We start from the raw sequence: 27825 nt of genomic DNA, 5'->3' as shown, positions 1-27825 counted from the left end.
TCCACCTTAGGAGTCAGCACTCAAGAAAAAAGATCTAGATGTCATCGTAGACGATACGCTGAAACCTTCTGCCCAGTGTGCAGTGGCAGCCAAAAAAGCAAACAGGATGCTAGGAATTTGGAAAGGGATGGCAAATAAAGAATATTATAATGCCTCTGTATCACTCTATGGTGCGACCTCACCTTGAATATTGAATTCAATTCTGGTCGCCATATCTCAAAAAAAGATAGTGGAATTAGAAAAGGTTCAAAGAAGAGCAACCAAAATGATAAAAGGGGATGGAACTCCTCCCATATGAGGCAAGGCAAGAGAGCTCTTCAGCTCAGCTTGGAAGAGAGACAGCTGAGGGAGGAATTGATTGAGGTCTATAAAATCCTGAGTGGTGTAGAATGGGTAAAAAAGTGAATCAATTTTTCACTCTTTCAAACGTGCAAAGACCAGGGACCACTCAATGAAATTACATGGAAATACTTTTAAAACAAATAGGAGGAAATTTTGTTTCACTCAAAGAATAGTTAAGCTCTGGAACTCGCTGCTGGAGGATGTAGATACACTAATCGCCATTACTGGGTTTAAAAAAGGTTTGGACAAGTTTCTGGAGGAAAAGTCCATAGTCTGTTATTGAGATGGACATGGAAGGAAGCCACGTCTTGCCCTGGGATTGGTAGCACAGAATGTTGCTTCTAAATGGGTTTCTGCCAGCTGGATTGGCCACTGTTATATGCAGGATACTGGGCTAGATGGACCATTGGTCTGATCCTGTATGGCTAGTATTTTGTTCTTATAGCCTCTAAAGGGTCCAAAAGTGAATGGCAGGAGACACCAGAGAGGAATATAAGACCCATAGTCTGAAGGCAAAAATAAGAATACATCTCCTCTACATCTGTATGGACCTCCAAGCATGCCCTTTTTGAAATGTTGCTCAGCGAAGCCTACCAGAGAAGGCGGGGGGGGGGGGGGGGGGGGGGCACCGGATGGCTGAGCAGCCAGAGGATGCTTCAGCAAAAATGCCTCGTGCCTTAGAAGTACAAAATTCCAGTGAAAACAGTTTTATCTGCTAAATCTGCACCTCCCCTCCCCTCATCCAAAATAGGCAATTCTACCCTGAGAGCAAACTAGGGGAAAAACTGCCACCGAAGCAGTGGAAGCTGCTAACAGTCCTGCCAAAGAACAGCGCATGGGCGTCTCAAAAACTGCAGCTGCGGCCACATGAGTTGAAGAAGGAACTGCAAAGCCTGCCAAATATTCTGCCTGAGGCCCTGCTGATGGCGCTGAGAGAGCTGAGCGCCAAGATTAGATGGGATGGGGCTGGAGAAAGAGAAAACAAAAACTCCCAACGCTGCAATTGGGTCCCACATCAGGAGCAGCGCTTCACCAATTCAGCAGAGGCAGCCAAAAAGAATTTAAGAGACACTTATAGCTGAAGTGCTTTCAGGCTAAGTCACTGGCAGAGGCACAGCACATTCCAAAGGGTGTTCACTCAGCTCACCACAACAGCTATTGACAGCAGTCTGCTCCCTTAAAAGTGTTGTTTTTTTTTTTTAATCTTCTTAAAGAGGTAGGAGATTGTCTACCTCTGATAAAAAAATATTTATGCCAGAGACACCAGGATATGGAGGAAGAGGAAGAGGGGAGGGACCTGGCACCACCAACCCCCCAGGCTCGACTGCATCTGATGGACAGGCCAGGAGCTAGCACCCACTCATCTGCTGAGATAGAGAGAATACTGGAAGTGAGGCTACTGCACAGCAGGCTATATGGCAGAGGTCTGGCGATCTCTCTCTACCTGTTGCGTTCTTCCCAGGACCCTTTGAATACCACTCAGCTGATTTTAGTAACTGCTCAGCTAACAGAAAATTTTATGCCTGTGCCCTGCAACACAACGAAACCAAAGCTCGTAATGGACATATAACATCTATTCCTCTCTACGATTCCCTGTGTCTGTACACACGAACCTTATTGTACCACAACATTACTGTATTTGTTCATACCGGAATTGGCGAATGCCTTTACTGTACTATGTAAGCCACATTGAGCCTGCAAATAGGTGGGAAAATGTGGGATACAAATGTAACAAATAAAGTACTCCCTCTGCCTGGCTACTCATTCATGCCACCCAGCCAGCAAACATTTCTGGTGAGAACACTGTAAACCATACTCCTGGGATGGCCTGGAAGGACAAAAAGGGATGTACATTAATGTGTTAATTTCATAGCTACCTTAGTTCAAAGAAGCCATGGGACAAGCACAGAGGATCTCTAAGGGAAAAGAAGGGATAGTTGAGATTAGGTATGGATAGGCAGACTGGATAGGTGATATGGCCTTTATCTGCTGTTATTTTTTTTTGTTTCTAAATAAGCACATTGTTAGTAAATAGGCCCCACTGAAAATGAGGTTTGCATTATTTAACATGTTAAATTCCATTGACATGTTAGTAAATGAAATCCTCAAGTCTGAACCTAAGGCAATGGAGGATTAAATGTCTTTTGCAAAGATTATAGAGTTGTCTGTGGAAGAAGCAAAATTTAAACCCTGGTTTCCCCGTTTCACAGCCCCGCTATTCTAACCATTTAGGCTATGTCTTCCCTCTTTGCTGTTTTGTTTTTTTTTTTTTGGGGGGGGGGGGGCTATGTATTAGGTCTGAGTAAGTGCAGAGGGCAGTCCCTACTTGGTCTTTTAACACAAATGAGAACTTCTAAAATATGCAATATCAACAGACCTTACTGGGGAAATTAACATTTTAAGATGATAGCCAAGGCAAAAGGATTAAGCTTCCTCGTTAAAAAGTTAAAAAAAAAAATTTTTTTTCAAAAAACATGAAGTTCACATACAAAAATTCCACCAAGAATCATGAATGTTTATAGTATGGCATTATTTCTAAGTAGTTTAAGAACATTTTCGTTAGGATGGTCTACTACATTTGAAATTACATTACAGTTTTACTCTTCAAAGTTACTTGTAACCGTTTAATATTAGCACCACAAAATGAAAAATAAAAAATACATCCATTAAATCTTTCTTTCTATATTGCAACTAGCACAAGCAGCTAAACCCAATCCCCCCCCCCCCCCCCCCCGGATATTCAGCTGGTGGCAGACAGCATGGTTAGCTGCAGCCACCAACGCTGACCTCAGATATTCAGTGCCAGTCCATTTCCAGTGACTGGCACTGAATACCCAGACTTTCTTTGGGCCAGCTCTAACTTAACTGGCTATATGAATATTCAGCACTGACCGGTTAATAGTGGGCAAAGATCAGACAGCTATTTATGTGATCCAATTTGCCCACTAAAAATTTAGCTGGCCAGCGCTTGAATATGTACAATATAGCTGGTTAGCCAGCTATACGCTAAGCACTAATATTCAGCAAAGATAACCAGCTATCTCGTGCTGTTCCTGGCCGGTTAAATAGCACTAAATATCAGACCCAATATCTTTTGCATGCAAGTTCAAACACAAAAGGGGTTTACAATTTTATTGCATATTATTTGCTATGGTAACACTACAAGGTTTGGATTTCTAATCTTAATGGCATTTGCTTATCTTGGCGCACATAAAAATTTAGCGAAGCAGTTATAAGCAACTCCAACTACAGACATTCAAAGAAAACCAGAAACAAAGGTTTTTCTTTGTACTCTTAAGGAGAGAGGTGAGGAAGTATATTTATAGGAACAGGTTGGTAAATAATATAACAAAGCTACTTTTATCAATAAAACATTCAAAAGGTTGGCATCAAGGAAGAAATTTTCAATCCTGCATTAAGCCAAAGACCACACACACTTTTTAGCCATAAGTTCTGAACCAATTTGCAAAAGCATGAATGCACTTCCACTTTCAAATTTGGGGCCATGCTTACTAAGGCGAGCTAGCGTTTTTAGCGCATGCTGATGCTAGAGAAACCCGTATATTCCTAAGTTTTAGCATGCCTACAGTGCGGCTTAGTAAACAAGGCCCTTGCTGTGGAGTACATAAAATATTTAATTTCCTGTGGATATATTTCTGCAGGAAACAGACACCAATTTCAGAACTTTGTGTGTAGGTACATATTTTTCCTTCCCAGACCCAACTACATCTCAGGATTGCTTCCTCTCAATATACTGGAAGTAGAGAGGAACAGCAATTTTCAGATATCTGATTAACATGGGTAAAATGTTTTCAAAATAATCTGCATGACTAAATAACGAAGTCATATCTAACTCATGCATCAGCTGATTCCATCTATCACATCAGAAGACCAAAGGCTGTAGAAAAGGTTTATGAAAACTTCATCCACAGCAGTTCAACACCGACTATACACATTGGGGGTCTTTTACTAAGAAGTGGTAGCATTTCTAGTTCGCAGTAGAAATCAGCTGGCGGGAAACACAAACGCCCATTATATTCCTATGGGCATCTCCGCATTTACCACCCCTTGACTTCTACCACGAACTAAAAATGATACCTCAGCTTAGTAGAAGAGCCCCATTATTTGAAAATGAACTTTTGACCCAATTTTAATCAACACAGACTTTAGTATTCTACTTCACTCCAGTTATCAAGTTTTTTTTTTTTAATGAGATTGGTTTGAGATAATGGAGCAAAAATAGTGCAGGAACCTCAGAAGGTTTCTTTATGCAACAATTACTACTACTACTATTTATCATTTCTAAAGCGCTACTAGACATACACAGCGCTGTACACTTGAACATGAAGAGACAGTCCCTGCTCGACAGAGCTTACAATCTAATTAGGACAGACAAACAGGACAAACAAGAGATATGGGAATATTAAAGTGAGGATGATAAAATAAGGGTTCTGAACAAGTGAATAAGGGTTAGGAGTTAAAAGCAGCATCAAAAAGGTGGGCTTTTAGCTTAGATTTGAAGACGGCCAGAGATGGAGCTTGACGTACCGGCTCAGGAAGTCTATTCTAGGCATATGGTGCAGCAAGATAAAAGGAACAGAGTCTGGAGTTAGCAGTGGAGGAGAAGGGTGCAGATAAGAGAGATTTACCCAGTGAACCGAGTTCCCGGGGAGGAATGTAGGGAGAGATGAGAGTGGAGAGGTACTGAGGAGCGCTGCAGAGTGAATGCACTTATAGGTCAATAAGAGGAGTTTGAACTGTATGTGGAAACAGATGTGAAGCCAACGAAGTGACTTAAGGAGAGGGCTAATATGAGCATAACGACACTGGCGGAATATTAGTCGTGCAGCAGAATTTTGAACAGATTGAAGAGGAGAGAGATGGCTAAGTGGGAGACCTGTCAGAAGCAAGTTGCAATAGTCTAAGCGAGAGGTGATAAAAGTGTGGATGAGGGTTCTGGTAGTGTGCTCAGAAAGGAAAGGTCGAATTTTGCTGATATTATAGAGAAAGAAACGACAGGTTTTAGCAGTCTGTTGAATATGTGCAGAGGAGAGGGAGGAGTCGAAGATGACCCCAAGGTTACAAGCTGATGAAACAGGAAGGATGAGAGTGTTATCCACAGAAATACAGAATGGGGGAGGAGGAGAGGTTGGTTTAGGGGGAAAGATGAGAAGCTCAGTCTTGGTCATGTTTAGTTTCAGATGGCGCTGAGACATCCAGGAAGCAATGTCAAACAGGCAGGCTGATACTTTGGCCAGGATTTCGGCTGAGATTTCTGGTGTGGAGAGGTAGATCTGGGCGTCATCAACGTAAAGATGATACGGAAAACCATGGGATGAGATCAGAGTACCAAGAGAAGAAGTATAGATGGAGAAAAGAAGAGGTCCCAGGACAGATCCCTGAGGTACACACCAACTGACAGTGGGATAGAAGTAGAGGAGGCTCTACTAGAGTATACACTAAAGGTACGCTGGGAGAGATAAGAAGAAAACCAGGAAAGGACAGAGCCCTGAAATCCAAGTGAGGACAGCTTATCAAGGAGTAGGCTGTGATCAACAGTGTCAAAAGCAGCAGGTAGATCGAGGATAAGGATAGAAGAGAGACCTTTGGATCTGGCCAGGAACAGATCATTGGAGACTTTAGCAAGTGCTGTTTCAGTTGAATGAAGAGGGCAAAAGCCAGATTGAAGTGGATCAAGAATAGCTTGAGATGAAAGAAAGTCAAGGCAATGGCGGTGAACAGCACGTTCAAGTATCTTGGATAGGAAAGGGAGGAGGGAGATGGGGCAATAGTTGGAAGGACAGGTAGGGTCCAAAGAAGGTTTTTTAAGGAGTGGTGTGACTACGGCATGTTTGAAGGCATCAGGAACAGTTGCAGTGGACAGTGAAAGATTGAGGATATGACAGATAAAAGGGATGACAATAGGAGAGTTGGTGTTAAGTAGATGGGTGGGAATAGGATCAGAGGAACAGGTAGTTAGTTTTGAGGAGGAAATAAGATGTGTAGTTTCCTCTTCAGTGATTTCAGAAAAGGAAGAAAAGGAGGCAGGGGTTGGAGGGTTGAGAGAATGGACTCAGGGAAGGAGAGGTGGAGGTGACCTGGTTGAGAATTCAAGTTTAATCTTGTGAACCTTATCAATAATGTGCAAGTCACTCTACTCCTGAGCAGCAGGAACTAACACAATGCCCACTATTTTTCCCTAACTCTGTCCACACACACAAAATCTCTCCCACACAGTGCCCTCTCCCCCTCTTTTCAAAGTACAAACTCTCCTCCAAGCATATCCCAGGTTCAACGCCTACAGGTCACGCAACATTCAGTCTCCACCATTATGTCTCTGCCATCTGGGTTTTTAATCCCACATATACTTTCTATTGAAGCTTACTGGTAGCACAACTACAGATATACTTCTATCATTTGACTCTCATTGAGCTACTGCACTTCTCACTCAATTTCCTGAGAACAGTGCAGGAGTTTGGGCAGCAGCAGACATAGATCAAACTAACTGAGAGCTGCTAGTGCAAAACAAACAAACAGAATTGTTATGGAGATAGTGTATGCAGCAAGCCTCTGGAGAGGATACTAAGGGGGAGCTGGTTGGAGGGGGAACAGCTAGAGTATTGGCCCCCAGGCCTCAAATGAAGAAAACTGATCATGAGGCTTGATTTTTGAATGTTGTACATACTTGGATAGAATAGATAATGCTTTGATAATGGTTGCTTTAGATCAATGTTTTAATTTTAATATTAAAATCTGTGCATAGCCAAAAAAGATACGGTAGGGTCTTTGGGGTACCCAAATCTTGAGATATAATGGGGGGGGGGGGGAATTTTGGTTTGGAAATGGCAATATATTTTTACTTATCAAGTGTAAGCTGCTTTTATATAATTTGAAAAGAGGCATATACATCATTTTAACTTGGTATCTAAAGTAGACAATCACTATATTGCCTTCCAAAAAAAATTAAACTGTTCTCAGCCAATATCAGAATTATGTTAAAATGACTAACATCCTTTTCAAGTATCAATAGGAAAACATCAACAGTCAATGAAGTTAAAAGACAATCCTGCTGTCAAAACATGACAGTTTAAGAACAGCCTCTGAAAACCTGAAATGAATGCTGAACAGGAATGTAAAATAGATGTTTCAGAATTTTAATCACACTAAGGTTAATTTCAGTGCAAGCAGACTTATGGTAATTCTACTAATTGGTGTTATACATATGCACAATACAGAAAGGTGGAATATCAAATGCATAACCAATACCAATTCTTCAAGGCAGAATGTGCAATGTATTTTTGTTCAACAAGTTTAAAAAGAATGTTATATTTTCTAGTCAAGATGCAAGAGCACTAATGGTCATTTTATAAGGTGTGCACGTGCTAATGATTAGTGTGTGCTAAATTCATTAGCACACCATAGTAAAAGAACCCTAAGAAGGACCACAACTGACAGTCAAGCTAAATTTTTATGATGCATTCACACATAAATGCAAATAAATGAAAACTTCATTTAAGGGGGTCTTTTACTCAACCATGGTAGAATTTGCAGTTACCACAGCTTAACTCAGGACTTTACCATACAGTAGCTGCAAATTTAATGTGGCAACAATTGGAGGCATGTTAAATTTGCAACTACTGCACAGTAGTTTGCTTAAGCTAGCGCAGAAGAACTTAGCTCCTGCTATTTAAGAGGTGGTAAGTTGTCCCAGTGCACAATGGGGCATTTTTACTAAGCTGTGGTAAGTGCTAACATGCACTTACCTCAGCCTGAAATGGCTTACCACGGGACACGCTCAGGTGTCCTGCATTAAGTTCCAAATCAGCATGCACTAAAAACTATTTTTGAATTTTTGTTGGTGTGGGTTTCTACACTACTCAGCGCAGCTTTAGCATGCAAGCCCTTACTACTTACAAAATAGATAACATAAGTGGACGTGCACTCATTTTCTTTATTTTAATTTTTAATGGCGACGCACTAGTAGGCATCATTAGCGCTTGGCCATTAATACAAAAATTGGACCATAGGCCATTTTACAGCTGCAGGAAAAATCTGCACAAGGGCACACTAAAGCCATTTTTTAACCACAGTTTAACAAAAGGACCCCTAATACCTGCAACCCACTAACTATCAAATGGCTTCCATGCCCATGGCATGCCCCCCTAGCACAAAGACACTTAACGCACTGTTCAACCACACAGCAACAGCAAAACTACTGCAAAGCCCTTAACACAGTTGTGTCGTAACAGTTACCATGTGGTAAATTGCGCATTAACCCCTGGATTCTATATATGGCGCTTTCAGCTATGCGTGTAAATTCCGGTGCGCGCTCAATTTATGCATGCAACTGAATAACGAGCTAATCAGCACTGACAATTGGGTAATAAGCAATTATCAGCACTAATTGGCAATAATTAGAATTTACATGCAGATCTTTTTAGGCACATTCTATAGAGACAAATTATAGTGCGCAGACCCAAAAACGGGGGGGGGGGGGTGCATTCTTGCAACTTATGTGTGTTGTCATAGAATTAGGGGGATCCACATCTAATTTACACGTGGGGATTTACACCAGGTTTTCACTGCTGTAAAAAAATGGCTGAACCTGAATGTAGTCATTGTTCCGGGTGCTAAGAACTATTCTATAAACTACACCTAAGTGCGGTTTATAGAATAGTGCTTAGTGCTAAAAACTATTTTTAGGCACCATTTATAAAATCTAGTCCTAAGTGCTTAACACAGTTTAGTAAAAGACCCCTTAGTACAATCTTTACAGCAAATATTGTTTACTTAAACACAATGGCGATCACACTAATTTACAATTTAATAAAAACAGAAGAAAAACATCTTGCAATGTGATAAACTACACCCAATTACAAGATAGATAGATAGATTCTCTCTCTCTCTCCATATATATATATATATATATATATATATATATATATCTGACAATATATGTACAAAGATGTCCCTCACCCCCCCCCCCCCTTTACTAGAAAAGAAAAACAATCCCCAGTGGCAATCAAATATTTCAGGTTACATAACTGGGTGAAAATGGCTCAACTTTGTTACTACCCAAGAAACAACAACAAAACCACCACCACCTGTATCAGCGAAACCCAAAATTCACTAGATCTTCCTGCTCTTTTAATAACTATTTTAAAAACACCACAAAATCAAAATAAATAAGTAGGCGACCACAAGTATTTTCTACATGATAATCACCTATTATCCTTTAATAATCATCTAAAAGGTGAAACACTATACTGGCCAAAGAATGAATTAAACACCATGCATTGGTTGGAAGGAAAAAAAAACCTAAGTCTATATATTAGATCAATGAACAGCCTATATACCTAAAAGAAAAGATCAATAAGCCGCGACATATTTTGCTGGCAGCAGATGTAGATACATTAAATTCAAATTTAGAGAACAATGCTACTACTGTTGCAAAAGCGAACCGCTCGGATACTATACATCAAATACGATTACAATAAAATGGAAAAATACGTAAGGAAAATAACTACTGGGTTGGCGGGATCCAGACACTAGACAGATTTCTCCAAGAAGTGAAAGCAATACTATAGGTGAGCAGAATAGCATTATTTGCACTGCAGTAAGATACACAAGTACAGGGAATAAGTGTCACGCTTCTTGGGAGTGCGGCGGCGGCGGCGGCAGGTGGGGGGGGGGGGGGGAGGAGTGAATGAATGAGCAGTAGCACTTACCAGCTCAGATTCGCTCCAGGGGCGTCTCAGTACCCGGCCTTCAGCGGCAGAGCTGCATGGGAGCAAGTCACATTAAAACCGTGGGGCTCCAGAGAGGAGACGAAAAAATTCGCTACTGCTACGCCTGATACAGTAAAGCTAAAATCCCCACCCCTACGTAAGAACCCGCGAAAAAGAAGGGAGCGGGATTTTTTTTCTTCTTCTTCTTCCTTTCAGCCGGTGCGTCCAGCAGCGACGTCGGCACCAGGAAAACAAGAGGACCAGTCCGCTGCCACCGCCTCACACCCACTAGTTACCGTTACTGCTCATGCGCACAAGGTGCGCAGGGGAAGGCGGGGATGAGAGCGAGCGTCCGCGCGCCACTTCCGGTCAGCTGGAAGTGGAGCAGGTTTTTTTTGCGCGCGCCTACTAGCTCTTCCGAGCTCCGTTATAGTTCTCTGTTATTGTTTTGTATTAATGCTAATGGTAACTAGGTGAGCTTTAGGCCCTATTATCTCATGCTATTTACCCCGCCTCAGAAATAATTGCCAATATGGAGGAAACGGGAACCGACACCCCGGCCTTTGATGTTCATTTTGTTTGAAAGCGTTTGTGTACATGAATTGCTTTTAGTATGGCGAATGTCGGCTTCGCTTCGTTTTAGAACCCGGAAGAGAATTGGCGAGCAGAGAGGTGGAACTTAGGGATGAGGCAGCCAATACCGATATCTAGACCTATTCCATAGCCGGAGTGTTGAGAAAAGGTCCAATGACAGTGAACTTATTATGAGCCCACTCAAATCCCATTTTCGGGTGACGGCAGATAGCTAGGGATTTTTGATTGGTTGAAGACCGCTTTCCGTCAATTGTGACGTTACCGGCGCCGCTCTGTTTAGGGTGCCAGCCAGGGGGTTAATGTGAGTACAGGAATGTCTGAATAATCTCTTGGCCTAAAGTAGCAAGGTGCACCACCATCGAAACTGTGTATGTAGATTGTGTAGAGGAATGCACAGATATAAATAAATGGCTTTGTGTATATAACTATAGGTGTTATATACACCTCTCTACTCTATATAACTATAGAGACCACAAGGAAGCCTGGACCCCCACTGTAGTTGTTGACTCAACATTACCAATCTAACAGGCCTTGTCTCAGGACTCCTACTGGTAAAGCCAATGGCACAAATAATTCTCTAATGCTCAAATGAGAGATTCAAATTATATGCGAGTTGTAAAAGCGAAAGTAAGGAGGAAGAATGTGCTTAGTGCATACACAGAAGAGTTTCATGATAAGCACTGCTCTTGTGCATATGCACCAGGCAAGCTCGACCATAAAACACACATTGGTGCTGCTCTTTTGTACCTTTAAATATACACTTTTATATATATATATATATATATATATATATTTTTTTTTTTTACTATACTTGGAAGTCTTATGTTTAACCACAGAAAATATGTGCCAGTGTGTGCTTTCACTTTTGGGAGTGCTCGGACTTGTGCATGTTTCTAAGTACTGGCACTTATAGGCTTGCACGGGCTTTCATCATCTTCCAAAAGAAAATTAAAACTGTCAGATTTTAAACTGTAAATCAAAAGAAATCTCTTCAAACCTTCCACCTCCAGCTCAGAGTTGGTGCTACTTTTCATGTGGTAAGAGCAAGGTTTGTGTGCTATTTTACTCTGAGCATTGGGAAGGCATAGTGAACGTCATTAACATATATATGCCTACATTTAAATATAATTTGTGGCCCTCTGCTGCACACATTGTTTCTTATGCTAAAGTCCCCTGAGCATTCAACACAGATTTATATTTTATTTATTTATTAGGATTTATTTACTGCCTTTTTGAAGGAATTCACTTAAGGCGATGTACAGCTAGAACAACTCAAACATAAGCTATAGACAGTTACAGCAGTAAAAATATTCAAACAGTGCAAAATATAGCATAGTAACATAGTAGATGACGGCAGAAAAAGACCTGCACGGTCCATCTAGTCTGCCCAACAAGATAAACTCATATGTGCTACTTCTTGTGTATACCTTACCTTGATTTGTATCTGCCATTTTCAGGACACAGATCGTAGAAGTCTTGCCCAGAACTAGCCCCATTTTCAGGACACAGACCGCTATATTTATTTGTTAGGGTTTATCACCTTTTTGAAGGAATTCACTCAAGGCGGTGTACAGTAAGAAAAAAATCAAACATGCAATAGACAATTAGAGCAGTGAAAATATTCAAATAACAATACAAAGTATGGCATATGGGCTCATTTTCGAAAGAGAAAAACGTCCAAAAAGTGTCATAAAGCACCATTTGGATGTTTTTCTTCTCAAAATGTCCAAATCGGTATTTTTGAAACTTATTTTGCAGACATTTATTTACGCAATTCGTCTGCAGAGCGTCCAACTCACAAGGGAGTGTGTCGGGTGTTTTGAAGGCGAGATTAGGGCATGCCTAACACTTAGACGTTTGACAGCCATAATGGAACAAATAAAAAAACATCCAGGACTAAAACTAAGATGTTTGGTATAGACCTGTTCTTTGAACGAATAAGGCACAAAAAAGTGCCCTAAATGACCACTGGAGGGAATCAGGAATGCCCCCCCCCCCAAAAAAAAAAAAAAAAAAAACCCCAGGGGCCAGAACCTGCAAGAAAGGAGACAGGGCCTGTGGGGATGGGGCGGGGAGACACCTGCAGGGGCGGGGATGGAGATAGGGCCGGCGGGGATGGAGACAGAACCTGCAGGGACAGAGACAGAACCCACGGGGACGGGGACAAACTTTGTCTCCGTGTCATTCTCTAGTGCTTCCAACACAGAGTATTATTGCCCACCACCAGAAAATACAGTTCTGGGCTTCAAAGAGATGTTCTCAGGCTAGTCAAGAAGAAATTTGAAAAGCACTGACTTGTTTACAGACATTGGTGTAGTACTAAAATAAACCCAAAGGTCAAGGTCTGAGTTGCTGAATTGCTGCTGTGGTGCTCTTCACACAATATTTCAAGATTCTACAAAACTCTGCAGACTTCTATATATCAGGATAACACAATTTAATCACTGTATTTGAGTAATACATTTCCCCTTTAGCGCATTTTAAATTATTTATGACTCAATGCAGTATGTTTTATGCTTTTTTTCAGAATCTACTCACATACTGTAAAAGGTCACCTTATGGTCCAGCTGCTCTCCGCTAGGTTTGAAACCCCCACCAACTTCCCCCTCCTTAGGCTTGACCCCTCTCCCTAGTATTTGATCCCAGCTTGCTCGTGTCCTTCCTACCCACCCCTTGTTTGATTCCAGCTCACTTTGCGCCCATTCAGCCCTATCAGGTACTCTTGCCCCAGACTCAAATCCTCTCCAACTCACTCGTTACCACCCCTCCTAAGGCTCAAACTCCCCTTCAACTCACTCTTGCCCCTCCCCAGACTTACACCTTCCTCCTGCTCATTCTTGCTTCCCTTTTTCCAGGCTCAAGTCCCCATCAAGCTCTCTCTTCCCCCCCCCCCCCCCTCTCCAAAATCAATGCCCCAGCTCTATCTTTCCCTTCCCCTCAAGGCTCCTCTTTCAGATCACTCTGCTGGAGCTAGCTCAGGCCTCACCACTTCCTCCTTCTGAGTTTTCTTTAAATCTGGATTCATCCTTGGGCTGTGGGACTGACCTTGCTTCTTCTCCACTCTTATCTTCTGGGCCAGCTTCAGTGGTTCCTTGCTCTGGCCACGCAGGAGAACCTTCATGCTTTCCTCTTTGGCTAGCCTCATGAGCCAACCTTGATGCTTCGCTGTTCTTCAAGCCACATGGACCAACCTTGGCACTTCCCTCTTCAGCCAGCCATACGGGCAACCTCGGGGTTTCTGTGTTCAACCAGCCACACAGGTGTTCTCAGTGCTTCTCTCTTTAGCCAGCTAAATGGGGCGACCTGACTAAATTTCGGCAGTTGCGTAAAATTCCCCTGGGTATAAGTATGTGAAGAGGGCAATTTTCAAATCCATTTACCCAAGTAGAGAAACTTTCTGAAAATTGCCCAGAACAGGGTAAAAGTAGGTGTGAAAATTAACGTTCCTTGTCATCAAGCAGATGAAGCCATTATGTATGGGTTGTGTCCATCAACCAGCAGGGGGAGATAGAGAGCACTCAAATTTCACAGTGCCACATGGTCAGCTAGCTCCACTGCCTCTTCAGTATTCTCTATCTCCCCAAGCAGGTTGGTTGCAGCTTGATCAAGCTCCTTAAAAAATCTGCCTGGGGGTGGCTCCTGGCTTGCCAGTTGTTAGCCGGGGTGTTAGAGGCTATAGGAGCTTCACTTTAAAGGCACATAGGTTAGCCCTGTCCCTGCCTTACCCATCCCCCCAGTGGATGTGAGCACATTAGTTTTACTTTTCCCTGCTCTTTCCCACTCTATACTTGGTGGATGCAGGCACATTGGTTCGCCTTTCCCTGCCTTTCCCACTGTTCTGTACCTCCGGAGTTGATTTGATTGCCTCTTTTGCTGTTTTCTCTACTTTCCTCACAGCGTTAAAAAAAAATAAAGCAAGAGGTTTTCTTCACTTTCTACAGCGTAACCAGAGCTTGTATACTTGGTCCAGTGAGGTAAGAGTGTTTTCTGACTCCTCCGGGGAGGGCCCGCGATTGGGACGTTTTTGGTGCGAAGCCGCCATTTTGAATTTTCCGACATTTTCGGCGATGGTTACAGAGAGTGTTAAGCGCTGTTCCAAGTGTGGCAAGCACAGATCAGCAGCGGGGCTCTTTAAAACGTGCTGTTCAGGCGTAAGAGCCGGCCCGAGCATGGCGAGCGATGATTCTTCCCGCTCGGTGGAGCTGGCAGCGGGCGCCATTTTGAAAGCACCACATGGCACAGCCCGCGCTGAGGCAGAGGGTCTGGAGACCGGAGGGGGCCCTCGAATTGAGGCTGGCCAAAGAGCTAGTAGCCCCGGACTGGAACCGGGTGCCCAGGGTGAGTTTTTCTCCCCTGACTTTGTATTATTGCTTCATAATGCACATATGCTTAAAAGAGCTCAGCCACAGAGGTTTTCTACGGCCCCCCTTACTGCCCCTCCAGTGGATGCAGGCCTGGGATTGCCCTCTGAGGCGTTTTTCCCTGATAGCTGGCCGCAAGAGAAGCGCAGAAGGGTAAATTCCCCTTCAGAGAGTGGCACACCCCCCTTCCCCCCCCCCCCCCCCCCCCCCCCCCCGTGGTCGGGATGTGGTGACTGAGGGGTCTGGCAGGCCCTCGTGGCCAGAGGAAACAGAGGAAGGTGCAGAAGGGCCACTGGATCCAGATGATCCGTCCGCGGTGAGGATTTTCCACCGCGAGGAGCTGCCAGCACTTATTTCAGATTGTCTTACAGGTCCTCTCTATTGAAGATCCTGGGAGTGGCGTGGCCTCCTCTGGAAATCCGAGGATGGCAAGTACCAAAAAGCCTGCTCGAGCCTTTCCTTTGCATGACTCCATCCAAGAGCTTATTTCAGCTCAATGGGCTGACCCCGAAGGACCTTTGAAAGTTTCCAGGGCTATGGAGCAATTATTCCCTCTGAGTGAGGAGCATTTGGCTCGCTTTGCAATGCCTAAGGTGGATGCCCTAGTCACAGCTGTGACAAAGAGAACTACCCTCCCGGTTGAAGGAGGTGTTGCCCTGAAGGACATGCAAGACCGTAGACTGGAATCAGCACTTAAACGGTCCTTTGAAATTGCTGGTCTTACTATTCCGGCGTCTGCATGCAGTTGTTATGCTGCTGGAGCCTGCCTGGCATGGTTGCAACAGGCAGTGGAACAGCCCGGTGATGGAGCGGAGCCCTTGTCTGAAGTGGCTCCACGAATGGAGTCGGCCTTGTCCTTTTTGGCTGACGCCCTTTATGATATTGTCAGAGCTTCGGCTAAACAGATGGCTGTAGCAGTGGCAGCTCGCCGTCTTCTGTGGCTACGGCATTGGGCGGCGGACATGGCCTCTAAGCAAAGGTTGGTGAAGTTGCCCTTTCAAGGCCTTCTCCTGTTGGGTGAGGAGTTGGAGAAAATTGTGAAAGGCCTGGGAGATGCTAAACCCCAGCGCTTACTCGAGGATAGGCCGCGGCCTCCCTCCAAGGGTCAGGCGGTTCACTCCTCTTATAAACCTCGCTTCCGTGAAGCTAGAAGGTACCGCCCGGGGCATTCTGCTGGGTCCACTTCTCGTGGCCGGTTTTCAGCAAAGAAACTCCTTTCGCTCGGACAAATGTTCCGCAGCAGCTGGCTCAAGACCTGGAGTTCAAGGGCGACCCTCTCAATGAGGGTGCACCGGCCCCCTCCTCGATTTCTGTTATAGGAGGATGTCTTTCCCTCTTTCTCGAGGAGTGGGCCAAGATTAACTCAGATCAGTGGGTCTTGGACGTGATCAGAGAAGGATACCGAATAGAATTCGATGCCCCGATAAGAGACGTGTTTGTGGAGTCTCGATGCGGTTCTTCTGCCAAACGGGCGGCGGTAGAGGAGACCTTACAAGGCTTGATTCACATTGGGGCGGTTTCCCCCGGTGCCTCCCGCCAATTTCGGCTGCGACCGCTACTCCATTTACTTTGTGGTGCCGCGAAAAGGTGGGTCTTTTCGCCCTATTCTGGACTTAAAAGAATTAAACAAGTCCCTAAGAGTTCGGCATTTTCACATGGAAGCCCTGCGCTCTGTCAGTGCGGTGGTACAGCCAGGAGAGTTTCTCACGTCTCTGGACCTGAAAGAAGCTTACTTGCACATTCCAATTTGGCCCCCGCACCAGAAGTTTTTGCGGTTTGCGGTGATGGGAAAACATTTCCAGTTTCGGGCCTTGCCTTTTGTCCTCGCCACAGCTCCCTGAACCTTTTCCAAGGTAATGGTGGGAGTAGCTGCTTTTCTCAGGCGAGAAGGTATCCAGGTTCACCCGTACTTAGACGACTGGCTCATCAGAGCGGACTCCGCAACAGAGAGCCATCAAGCTACAGCCAGAGTGGTCTCAGTACTGCAATCTCTGGGCTGGGTCGTCAATGTAGCCAAAAGTCACCTGACCCCCTCGCAATCTCTAGAATATTTGGGGGCACGGTTCGACACAGACTCGAGATATGTATTCCTACCCGAGCAAAGGCAATGCAAGCTTCAGAATCAGGTCCGTCTGCTCCTGAGGATGCCCTGCCCGCGAGCTTGGGACATTGTCCAGCTGTTGGGATCGATAACGGCCACCTTGGATTTGGTGCCCTGGGCGAGAGCGCACCTGAGACCTCTGCAGTATTCCTTGCTTCAACGATGGTCTCCAGTATCTCAGGATTATCAATGCAGACTCTCTTGGCTCCCTGCAGCCCGACTCAACATGGAGTGGTGGCTCTCAGACAGCATGCTGCGGCGAGGAATGCCGCTGGCGCTCCCCGATTGGTGCCTAGTGGTGACAGATGCCAGCCTGAAGGGCTGGGGCGCACATTGCAAGGGGAATCATGCCCAGGGTCATTGGACACCTGACGAGTCGGAGTGGTCCATCAATCGCCTAGAGTTGAAAGCTGTGTTTCAGGCGCTTCTGGCCTTTCAAGTGACCCTGGAAGGATTGGCTGTCAGAGTGATGTCGGACAACACGACAACAGTGGCCTACATAAACCGACAAGGCGGCACTCAGTGCAGAGCGCTGGCCGCGCAGGCCGAACAGATTTGCCACTGGGCCGAGCTGCATCTACAGTTTCTGTCGGCAGCTCACATTGCAGGTCAGAGCAACGTGCAAGCCGATTATCTAAGCAGGCATCAAATCGATCCAGCGGAATGGAAACTGGCAGACGAAGTATTCCTGCAGATGTGTGCCAAATGGGGCAAGCCCGTAATGGATCTTATGGCGACAAGCTCAACTGCCAAAGTCCCGTGCTTTTCAGCAGACGGAGAGATTCTCGCTCAGCCGGGTTGGATGCCTTGGCTCAACCCTGGCCTCTGGGCCTCTGGTATGTGTTCCTTCCGTGGCCCTTGATAGGACGTGTGCTCCTGCGGATTCGGCTGCACCCAGGAGAAGTGGTTCTCATCGCCCCGGATTGGCCCAGGGGGCCTTGGTATGCGGACCTCCGACAGATGCTAGTGGAGGCTCCCCTTCCTTTACCTCTGGTACCGAACCTGTTGACGCAGGGACCGGTGGCCATGGAGGACGCCTGCCGTTTTGGTCTTACGGCATGGCTATTGAGAGGGCACAATTGAGAGGCAAAGGCTATTCCAATAATGTTATTTCCACTCTCCTGCAGGCCCGCAAGCGGTCCACTTCCGTGGCTTATGCCAGGATCTGGCGCCAGTTTGAGGCTTGGTGTGTTTCAAAAGCGATCATACCCATGCGGGCTCCTGTCTCGCCGATTCTGGACTGTTTGCAGGATGGTGTACAAAAAGGCTTGGTCTATAATTCCCTGCGGCTGCAAGTGGCAGCATTGGCTTCCCTTCATGGTAAGGTTGCAGGCATGTCTTTAGCTGCTCATCCAGATGTGGCACGGTTTCTTAGAGAGGTGCTTCGGCTCCATCCTCCCATGCGGGCACCTTGTCCAGCTTGGAACCTGGGGCTAGTTTTGAAGGCTCTGCAGGGTTCTCCTTTTGAGCCGCTACGGCGAGCTTCAGAGAAAGATTTGACACTAAAGGCCATTTTTCTGATGGCCATTACTTCGGCGAGACGGGTGTCAGAACTCCAGGCGCTGTCCTGTCGAGACCCATTTCTGCAATTTTCAGAGTCCGGGGTCACGGTTCGTACCGTGCCTTCCTTCATGCGTAAGGTGGTTTCAGCGTTTCACCTAAACCAACCTATTTTTCTACCCTCTTTTGTTAAGGAGGAGTTTCCAGAATCCTTTGGGCAGTTGCACCTGTTGGATGTGTGCAGGACTCTGTTGCAGTATTTGCGAGTTATTAATTCTTTCAGGACCTCTGATCATTTGTTTGGTTTACTTTCAGGTTCTCGCAGAGGGTCTCCAGTGTCTAAAGCCACTATTGCCCGCTGGCTCAAAGAAGCTATCTTTTCAGCTTATCTGCTTGCCGGCCGGCCTCCGCCTGTAGCCTTTAAGGCACATTCTACAAGAGCAATTTCTTCCTCTTGGGCTGAAACTGAAGCACTCTCTCTTTATGAGATTTGCAGTGCAGCAACATGGGCTTTGAAGCTCTCATTTGCCTGACATTACAGGCTGGATGTGGCTGCTAGGAGGGATGCGCGTTTTGGAGCACAAGTGCTAGCGCGTGGTGTGACTTGTTCCCACCCTATATAGGGATTGCTTTGATACATCCCATACGTAATGGCTTCATCTGCTTGATGACAAGGAAGGGAAAATTAGGTTCTTACCTTGGTAATTTTCTTTCCTTTAGTCATAGCAGATGAAGCCATGAGCCCTCCCTGTATGATTGTCTGTATGATGTGAATCTGTTTCAGGTTCTGTTCTTGTTTCCTGAAGTTCTAATCCTTCCTTGGGAGAAAGTTGGAAAACAGTCTTCAGGATTCTTGTTCACTTATAGGAGGATGAGTTCATTCCCTCCAGTTCATGTGTAGGAGGTTGAGTTCATTCCCTCCAGGAGGTTGTGTGTATTCCCTCCATAAATACAAAGAGGAGGACGAGTTTATTCCCTCCAGGAGGATGTGTTCATTCCCTCCTTTTGAGTTCATGCCCTTGTTATGGGGCCATCGTTCGCTGTGAGGAAAGTTCATGTTATTCCCATTGCGGTTTGTTATACTGCTTTGGAAGCTTCAAATACTGAAGAGGCAGTGGAGCTAGCTGACCATGTGGCACTGTGAAATTTGAGTGCTCTCTATCTCCCCCTGCTGGTTGATGGACACAACCCATACGTAATGGGTTCATGTGCTATGACTAAAGGAAAGAAAATTACCAAGGTAAGAACCTAATTTTCCCATACACATGCTTCTACCTGCATGAAAAGTAGAGCGGGTTGGGTTAGGCCAGGGAAGATAACAGCACACAGGGATTTGCATTTTCAAAACTACACTTTTTTCATGGGAAAAGTAACCACAGTAAAAGCAGATGCAAATCATTGCAAGCACATTTTCCTTCAGCAGTTTTCAAAGGAAAGTAGACAAATACTATCCTTCTGAGAACTGTTACAAAGTCAATAAGGGAAAAGTACTGCAGTGCGCTAATATTGCCATTAGCACACGGCCATTTTGAAAAAATTACCACATGTGCACTTAACATCACCCATTTTGTAGGCAGTACATAAGTATTTCCATACTGGGACAGACCAAAGGTCCATCAAGCCCAGCATCCTGTTTCCAACAGTGGCCAATCCAGGTCACAAATACCTGGCAAGATCCCAAAAAAGTACAAAACATTTTATGCTGCTTATCCCAGAAATAAGCAGTGGATTTTCCCCAAGTCCATTTTAATAATGGTGTATGGAAATTTCCTTTAGAAAGCTTTCCAAACCTTTTTTAAACCCTGTAAACTAACCGCCTTTACCACATTCTCTGGCAACAAATTCCAGAGTTTAATTAGAGCTCCCGTGATCTGTGCACCAACCAGTTAGTGCCTGGTAGTGTAACTGTTCCAAGGGAGTCTTTTACAAAGCTATACTAATGTTTTAAGCTCACGGTAAAAATCAGCTGGTGGTAAACGCTGAGACACCCAGGGCGTCTCAGTGTTTACTGCCAGCTGATTTTTACCGTGAGCTAAAAAAGGTAGCGCAGTTTTGTAAAAGGCCTCCTAACTGATTAGCATAGGAAAGCCCACTCTCTGCCCTCTCAAAAAAAAAAATTTTTTTAACTGTGCGGTTAGCGCATACACACTTGGCAGTTACTGCAGAACACCTGAGTGCATCCAGGGCCGCCAAGAGGGGGGGCAGGGGGGACAAAATTCCCCAGGCCCAGGCCTCCAAGGGGGGCCCGGCGCCACAGTCCCCGGTCTCACCCGTCTGCCCTCGGCTCCGTTGACAGCCCCCCTCTGTCCGCCACCGGGCCCCCTGCATTCAAATCACAGCGCCTCACCTCCGTGTGAAAGCGCAGTGGCAGATCGCCTCCTTTGGGCCCTTCCTCACTGTGCCCCGCCCTCTCGGAAACAGGACGTTACATCAGACGAGGGGGGGATACAGGGAGGGAAGGCCTGAAGGGAGGCAATCTGCCACTGCACTTTCACACGGATGTGAGGCGCTGTGATTTGAATGCAGGAGACCCGGTGGCGGACGGAGGGGGGGATGTCGACTGGGCTGGGGGTGGGCGGGTGGAGACTGCGGCGCGGAAGCCTCGGGGGGGGCGGCCTTGCCCCGGGCCCGGCCCAGTCTCTCGGCGGCCCTGAGTGCGTCACACAGGACATCAATTTGAGCTTTATTAGGTGCTCATTAGTACCAAATACAACTTAGTAAAAGGACCCCCAAGTAAGTTAAGCATATGTTTGCAAAGTAGAACTTACACAGCGTGCTAACAATTTACAAATGTATTGTGCACCTAAGTTAAAGAATTGTCCTGAACGTTCTTTGCGATTTACACCTATTGAACGAAGTCATGACAGAAGGTGTAACTATAGTGATTTACATGATTGTAGCTCTGTTTATGATTTGGTGAAGGCATTGATACCAAATAAGTATTTATATTTAGGACCCTGTTTACTAAGGTGCCACTTGCGTTTTTAGCGTTTGCTAAAAATTAGCGGGCACTAAAAACACTAGCGAGCATCTAGCACAGCTTAGTAAACAGGGCCCTTTAGTTTTTACTTCTTTCCCTTTCAGAAAAGTTTCCATCTGTCTTGTGCTACAGTAGACTTCTCAGCAGCTCCTTTAACATGGTTGCTGACTGCACAAGATGCCGGAGATTTTACTAGATTCTGCTGAGCTTCAGGCTCTTCCTTTGCACTCATACTGCATATGTTGTTTGCTTCGGCCTTGTTTATTGAATAATCTGGAATTTGTCCTCCATAAAATGGGTCATCTTTGATATCTCATCAGATAAGGGGTTTTTCTTTCCTAATTTATGGTATCATAAAGCAGATGTTTTCTGTAGCTGATCTTAATAGCATACCGATTAAAATCAAGTTGACTAGCATTCAGTTGCTCTCAATTGCACGAGGCTTCTGTTCTAAAATTATTTCATATTTCACTCAAAGGAAATGCGCATGAAAACATCTGTGGCAGGCAAGATGGTGTCAACAGGTCGAGATGTGAGCAGTGAGCTTTACCGTAGGAGCAACTTGTCAAAACAATTGGGGATGTTTTGCGCTCAACACAAATTAGCCCTTCCTAACTTGGGGGTCTTTTACTAAGGCGCACTTACGTTTTTAGCGCGCACTAAAAATAGGTGCACACTAAAAGTTAGAGAAGCCAATGTATTCCTATGGGTGTCTCTAACGTTTAGCGCGTGCTTATTTTTAGTGCGCACTAAAAACGTAAGCGTTCCTTAGTGTAAAAAAAAAACCCAGGGAAGCATTTTTCTCAGTATTGGGGATCCGTGAGCACAGAGCTCCCATAGAGTTGCTGCCTGTGAGCTCCCCTGCATTTGATATGCTCTTTACATTCTGGTGGTTTGGGTTTATATTAACATGGGAAAAAATGACAGGGGACAGTGAAGTCTTAGCCCTCGGGGAAATATTTGTACTAGGCTAATGAACCCTTTTATTGCTGGATTTCAAGTGCTGAGATCAGATCATCTACATTTGAAGTGTTGGGGGGAATGGCTTCATTGTCTTCCCCTGTGCTCTCTCAGTCACCTAGTCCACTTATAAATAATTAAACATTCTAACAGTAAGCATTATTGAATATAGAAGTTGTATAATTATTATTATTATTTGTAGCATTTGTATCCCACATTTTCCCACCAATTTGCAGGCTCAATGTGGCTTACATTTGCCGTAATGGCTGTTGCCATTTCCGGGTAGCAGAATTACAAATGGTATTGCATTAAGGTGCAAACGTACATGGTAACATACATGGAACATAGCATAAATGGAATAGGTCATGGTATATACCGTGTTTCCCCGAAAATAAGACACTGTCTTATATTAATTTTTGCCCCCAAAAATGTGCTAGGTCTTATTTTCAGGGGCTGTCTTATTTTTTGGGGAAACATCGGGGTTGGCCCGCCCGCCCTCCATCACTCCCAGAACTAACCTTAAATGCCTCCTTTCACCTTCGCAGCAAGCAGGGCAGGCCACTCCTTCCTTCCGTGTCCCGCCCTCGCTTGACTTAACATTCGCGAGGGCGGGGCACGGAAGGAAGAAGAGGTCTGCCCTGTTGCTACTTGCTGCGAAGGTGAAAGGAGGCGTTTAAGGTTAGTTCTGGGAGTGATGGAGGGTGGGTGGAGGGGGGGGGCGGTGACCTCGGGTGGGGGGGCGGCCCGGGGGCGGCCTTGTCCGGCTCTCGGCGGCCCTGCTTTCAAACAAAAATTTGCTAGGTCTTACTTTCGGGGGAGGCCTTATATCTAATAAATGCAAAGAAACAGTATGAGCTGTTCCCCTTTACTTCCGTAATCTAATACCAATAAAGACTGGTGAACAGCCAAAAAAACCCAAAGGGTAAAATGAATTAAAGTTTTCAATTGATGGGTATAGCCCTCAGAGACCAAGGATAAACTGAGGTCTGACCTGCCAGACTCCAATATCTACATGAGATTGTAGTGTCTGCGGTCCTATCTCATTCATGGGGCTGTTATATACCCATAATGATTTGCTTGCATACAAAAATCATTTGTTGTGTAATCATTCTTTTTGTTGAATATTGCAATCTAAATAAACGACAGCAAAAACTTCAAAAACAACACTTAGCTTTCACTGAAGTTACACAGTAACCCCTCTGGTAGAATAAACAACGGGGCCCATATCGTTTCGCCTTCTTACAGGCTTCTTCAGGTTTTGCCCAGTATCAATGTTAAATGGGGTTTCACTTGACCATACAGGAACATGGAGACCCGTTCTTAACAGGCCCAAAATCTTAAAGAAGCCTGTAAGAAGGCGAAACGATATGGGCCCCGTTGTTTATTCTACCAGAGGGGTTACTGTGTAACTTCAGTGAAAGCTAAGTGTTGTTTTTGAAGTTTTTGCTGTCGTTTATTTAGATTGCAATATTCAACAAAAAGAATGATTGCACAACAAATGATTTTTGTATGCAAGCAAATCATTATGGGTATATAACAGCCCCATGAATGAGATAGGACCGCAGACACTACAATCTCATGTAGATATTGGAGTCTGGCAGGTCAGACCTCGGTTTATCCTTGGTCTCTGAGGGCTATACCCATCAATTGAAAACTTTAATCCATTTTACCCTTTGGGTTTTTTTGGCTGTTCACCAGTCTTTATTGGTATTAGAGGCCTTATATCTACCAATTCAGGAAAACCTCTTCTAGGTCTTATTTTCGGGGGATGTCTTACTTTCGGGGAAACAGGGTATATATATATATATATATATATATATACACCATGTGCGTACATATATGGTAAAGAAGAATACATTATGGTGTTACATGAAGGTTCCTGAGTAATAAATCAAGCAATTATAAGGTGATACTGTAAGAAATCTAGCTTTTTTTCTTGGGGAAATATTAATTGACTGAATAAATCATAATACTTAAAATATGCCCAAACTGTAGTGTTAAAAAACTGTGGAGTCGATATTTAAAGCAGTTTAACCGGCCAGAAACGGCTCCCAGCCAGTTAAATCGCCTGTTTGAGGCTAATTTTCAGCGGTGCTTTACTGGTTAATGCCACTGAAAATAACTGGTTAGCACTAAACTGAAAACCGGCTATTTTGGGGGTGTTCCGGGGACGGAGTCAGCACTTCGCCAGTTAAGAGCCTGTATTCAACCGATCAGGTTAATCGCGTAAATAAGACTGCATAAAAGTCAGTTCTATCTTTATGCGATATCTCATAGCCAGTTAAGTGCTGAATATCACATTAACCAGCTATGTGCTAGCCAACTCCACAAATTCGGAAATTCAGTGCTGGTGCCCGGACATGGCCCGGCATTGAATTTCCAGGTTTTGCACTGTGGTGGTCAACAAAACGATGATCACCACTTGCTGAATATCAGGCCCTACAGTAATAGTGTGTTAACAGTGTTAGAACTCGCTTATGCAATAGTGCACCTTAGTAATTGTAATCCTAAGCAAACATGGCCTATGTGCAAAAGAAAAAAAGTAAAGGATGAAAAACGTCTGAAATATATTAAATTTTATATATTTATTTATTGGGATTTATTAACCGCCTTTATGAAGGGATTCATCCAAAGCGGTGTACAGTAGGTACAGTTTAATATCACACTTACAATTTTGTTAACAGCATAACAATATTAAAATGTACACGTATAAACACAAATACAATGAAAGAGGAAAACTTGAAAACAGCAAATTGGAACCTTATAATAAGACTACCATGAAACAGGATCAAAAATATACATATTTAACAGCTCTGAAATTAAAAAAAAACAGCTATAATACAATGCAATCATAATAATGATGGAATATCTAATAAACACACAATTAGAACATTCAAATAACATTGCTATGATACTAATGTTTTTCTTCAATACAGCTTACCATATAGCTGAGGGGCCAAATGCAGATATTTAGATGGGGACAAGATGCATGGTACAGAGTCAGTTGGGATAAATAAATGGGTGGCTAAAATAAAGGCAAGTTCTTTGTACAGTTAAGATATAATGTGAACATTTAAGTGTTTTGTACATTTTTCAGTTTATAAGCCTAATTTTAGAATAAAAAATTGTAAATTTTACTCTTTGCAAATATTAAAGCTTATCTTTTTCAGCCAGGCTTGTAGCTAAGGGGTCCTTTTACAATGCGGTGGTGAGGTCAACGCGGGCTTACCACTCACTAAAAGGGAAGTACCGCTGGGCTACTGCAGCAACCCCAGCACGTGTCATATCCAGCACTACAAAATTACCTGGCAGTAATTGGGTAGTGTCATGTGCTGCCCAGTTACCGCCAGATTAGCATGGGAGCCCTTACCGCCACCTCGATGGGTGGCGGTAAGTGCTCCTCCCCTGAAAAGGACGCACGGCAAGTGCTTCATTTACCGCATGGCCATTTCCTGAAAAAAAACAAAGACCTGCCTTTTACCCACTGTAGTAAAAGGGGGCCTTGGCACGCGTCAAAAACACGCACCAACACCAGTGCAGGCCCCCTTTAACTGCAGCTTCGCAAAAGGGGCCCTAAATTTTTCACAGGTGTTTGCTATGGAGCTCATCTGAATTCGTAGGAAACTTTTTGAAATGGGCTACTAACCTGCATGAAATAGCACATCAGCTCCCAAGTGAGAAATCAAAATTATATGAATTCGAAATTTAGCAGCATAAAGGATGTACAAAGAGGTGTTTCTTTGCAGGGCCGCCAAGAGGGGGGACAGGGGGGACAAAATTCCCCGGGCCTCCAAGGGGGGCCCGGTGCCACAGTCCCCCCACCCACCCGCCCTCGGCTCTGTCGACTGTCCGCCACCGGGCCGGGCTCCCTCCATTCAAATCACAGTGCCTCACCACCTCGCTCCATGTGAAAGCGCAGCAGTCTGCAGATCGCCTCCCTTTGGGCCTTCCTTCCCTGTGTCCCGCCCTTGTCTGACGTAACTTCTGCAAGGGCAGGACACAGGGAGGGAAGGCCCGAAGGGAGGCGATCTGCAGACTGCCGCTGCTGCGCTTTCACACGGAGCGAGGTAAGGCACTGTGATTTGAATTCAGGGGGCCCGCTCCGGTGGTGTACGGAGGGAGGCAGGTGGAGGGGCGGTGGCGGCGGCGATGACCTCTGGAGGGGCGACCTTGACCCGGGCCCAGCCCAGTCTCTCAGGGGGCCCTGTTTCTTAGCAAAGTTCAGGAGATAGTGACTTGTTTTAACAGCCAGATTATTTCTGTGAGTACTAAATGTCAGCTCTGACATCACTGAAGGGAAGTGAAAATAGTGAGTTGTCAATTTGCCTAGGAATTGAAAGTGAAACAAAAGAAGGAGATGAAATAACTAAAAGGGCTGAGCACTGGAAAAAAAAATCTCATTTTGCTTTTTATTTTTTAAACTTTTATTGGGGCCAATATTCAGCCCATGGTGGTCAGCAGTTTTTAAGCTGCTGTCAGCCATGGGCTGAATTAAGCACAGATATTCAATGCCAGGCCATGTCCAGGTACCATCATTGAGTATTTGGGTCAATGACCCTTTGCTGTTCTATATGCTTACTTAGGGGCCCTTTTACTAAGCTGCGTGTCTACGCGCGCCCAACATGTACCAAAATGGAGTTACTGCATGGCTACTGCATGGCTGTTGCGGTAATTTCATTTTTGGCATGCATCCAATATGTGCGCAGGCCATTACCACCCATTTATCGCATGAGTCTTTACCGCTGAGTCAATGGCTGGTGGTAAGGTCTCAGACCCAAAATGGGCGCACGGAAATGTTGTTTTTGCCGCACTTCCATTTTCGGCAAAAATGTTAAAAAGGACTTTTTTTACAGGCGTGCTGAAAATGGATCAGCACACACCCAAAACCCGCGCCTACACTACCGCAAGCCATTTTTCAGCACACCTTAGTAAAAGTGAGGCAGCATGGGCATAATTATATATATAACAAATTATATTAATTGTTAATTCTGGTTAAAAGTTTGGTGGTTAAATTCTCAGTTCTGTAAAGTAAAGTGAAGGAATGCCAGATGGTTTAGATTACTTAGAAAGTCTAGCTTTGGCTAAGCTAAAGGTTAAAAAGGTCAGAGAGAGAAACTTTCTTTGACCCTTTGTGAATGATGGAGGGTTAAGGCTAGTTCAAAGGTATTACCTTACCACACATATGAACAAGGCATGTTGCAGACATATTGTAGTTTTAAAAGGAATAGTTTAAAATGCTTAGAAGGAGATAGCTTAGAT

The 27825-nt window shown here is 44.6% G+C and overlaps 1 protein-coding gene across 4 annotated transcripts in view; it reads right to left on the bottom strand.

Moving 5' to 3' along the window:
• Nucleotides 1–10355, bottom strand: part of FAM13B (family with sequence similarity 13 member B) — a 242356-nt gene extending 232001 nt beyond the window's left edge. For all 4 annotated transcript variants that reach the window (XM_030211346.1, XM_030211347.1, XM_030211348.1 and 1 more), the window contains exon 1: nucleotides 10071–10355. The gene's annotated coding sequence lies outside the window, so the exon portion shown is untranslated. The remainder of the gene's footprint in view (nucleotides 1–10070) is intronic.
• Between the last annotated feature and the right edge of the window lie 17470 nt (nucleotides 10356–27825).

This window comes from Microcaecilia unicolor, chromosome 8, assembly GCF_901765095.1.
Source record: "Microcaecilia unicolor chromosome 8, aMicUni1.1, whole genome shotgun sequence".
In the NCBI taxonomy this organism is placed as follows: Eukaryota; Metazoa; Chordata; class Amphibia; order Gymnophiona; family Siphonopidae; genus Microcaecilia; species Microcaecilia unicolor.
Note: the sequence above shows the minus strand (reverse complement) of the source record. Positions and strands in the feature narration are given on the sequence as shown.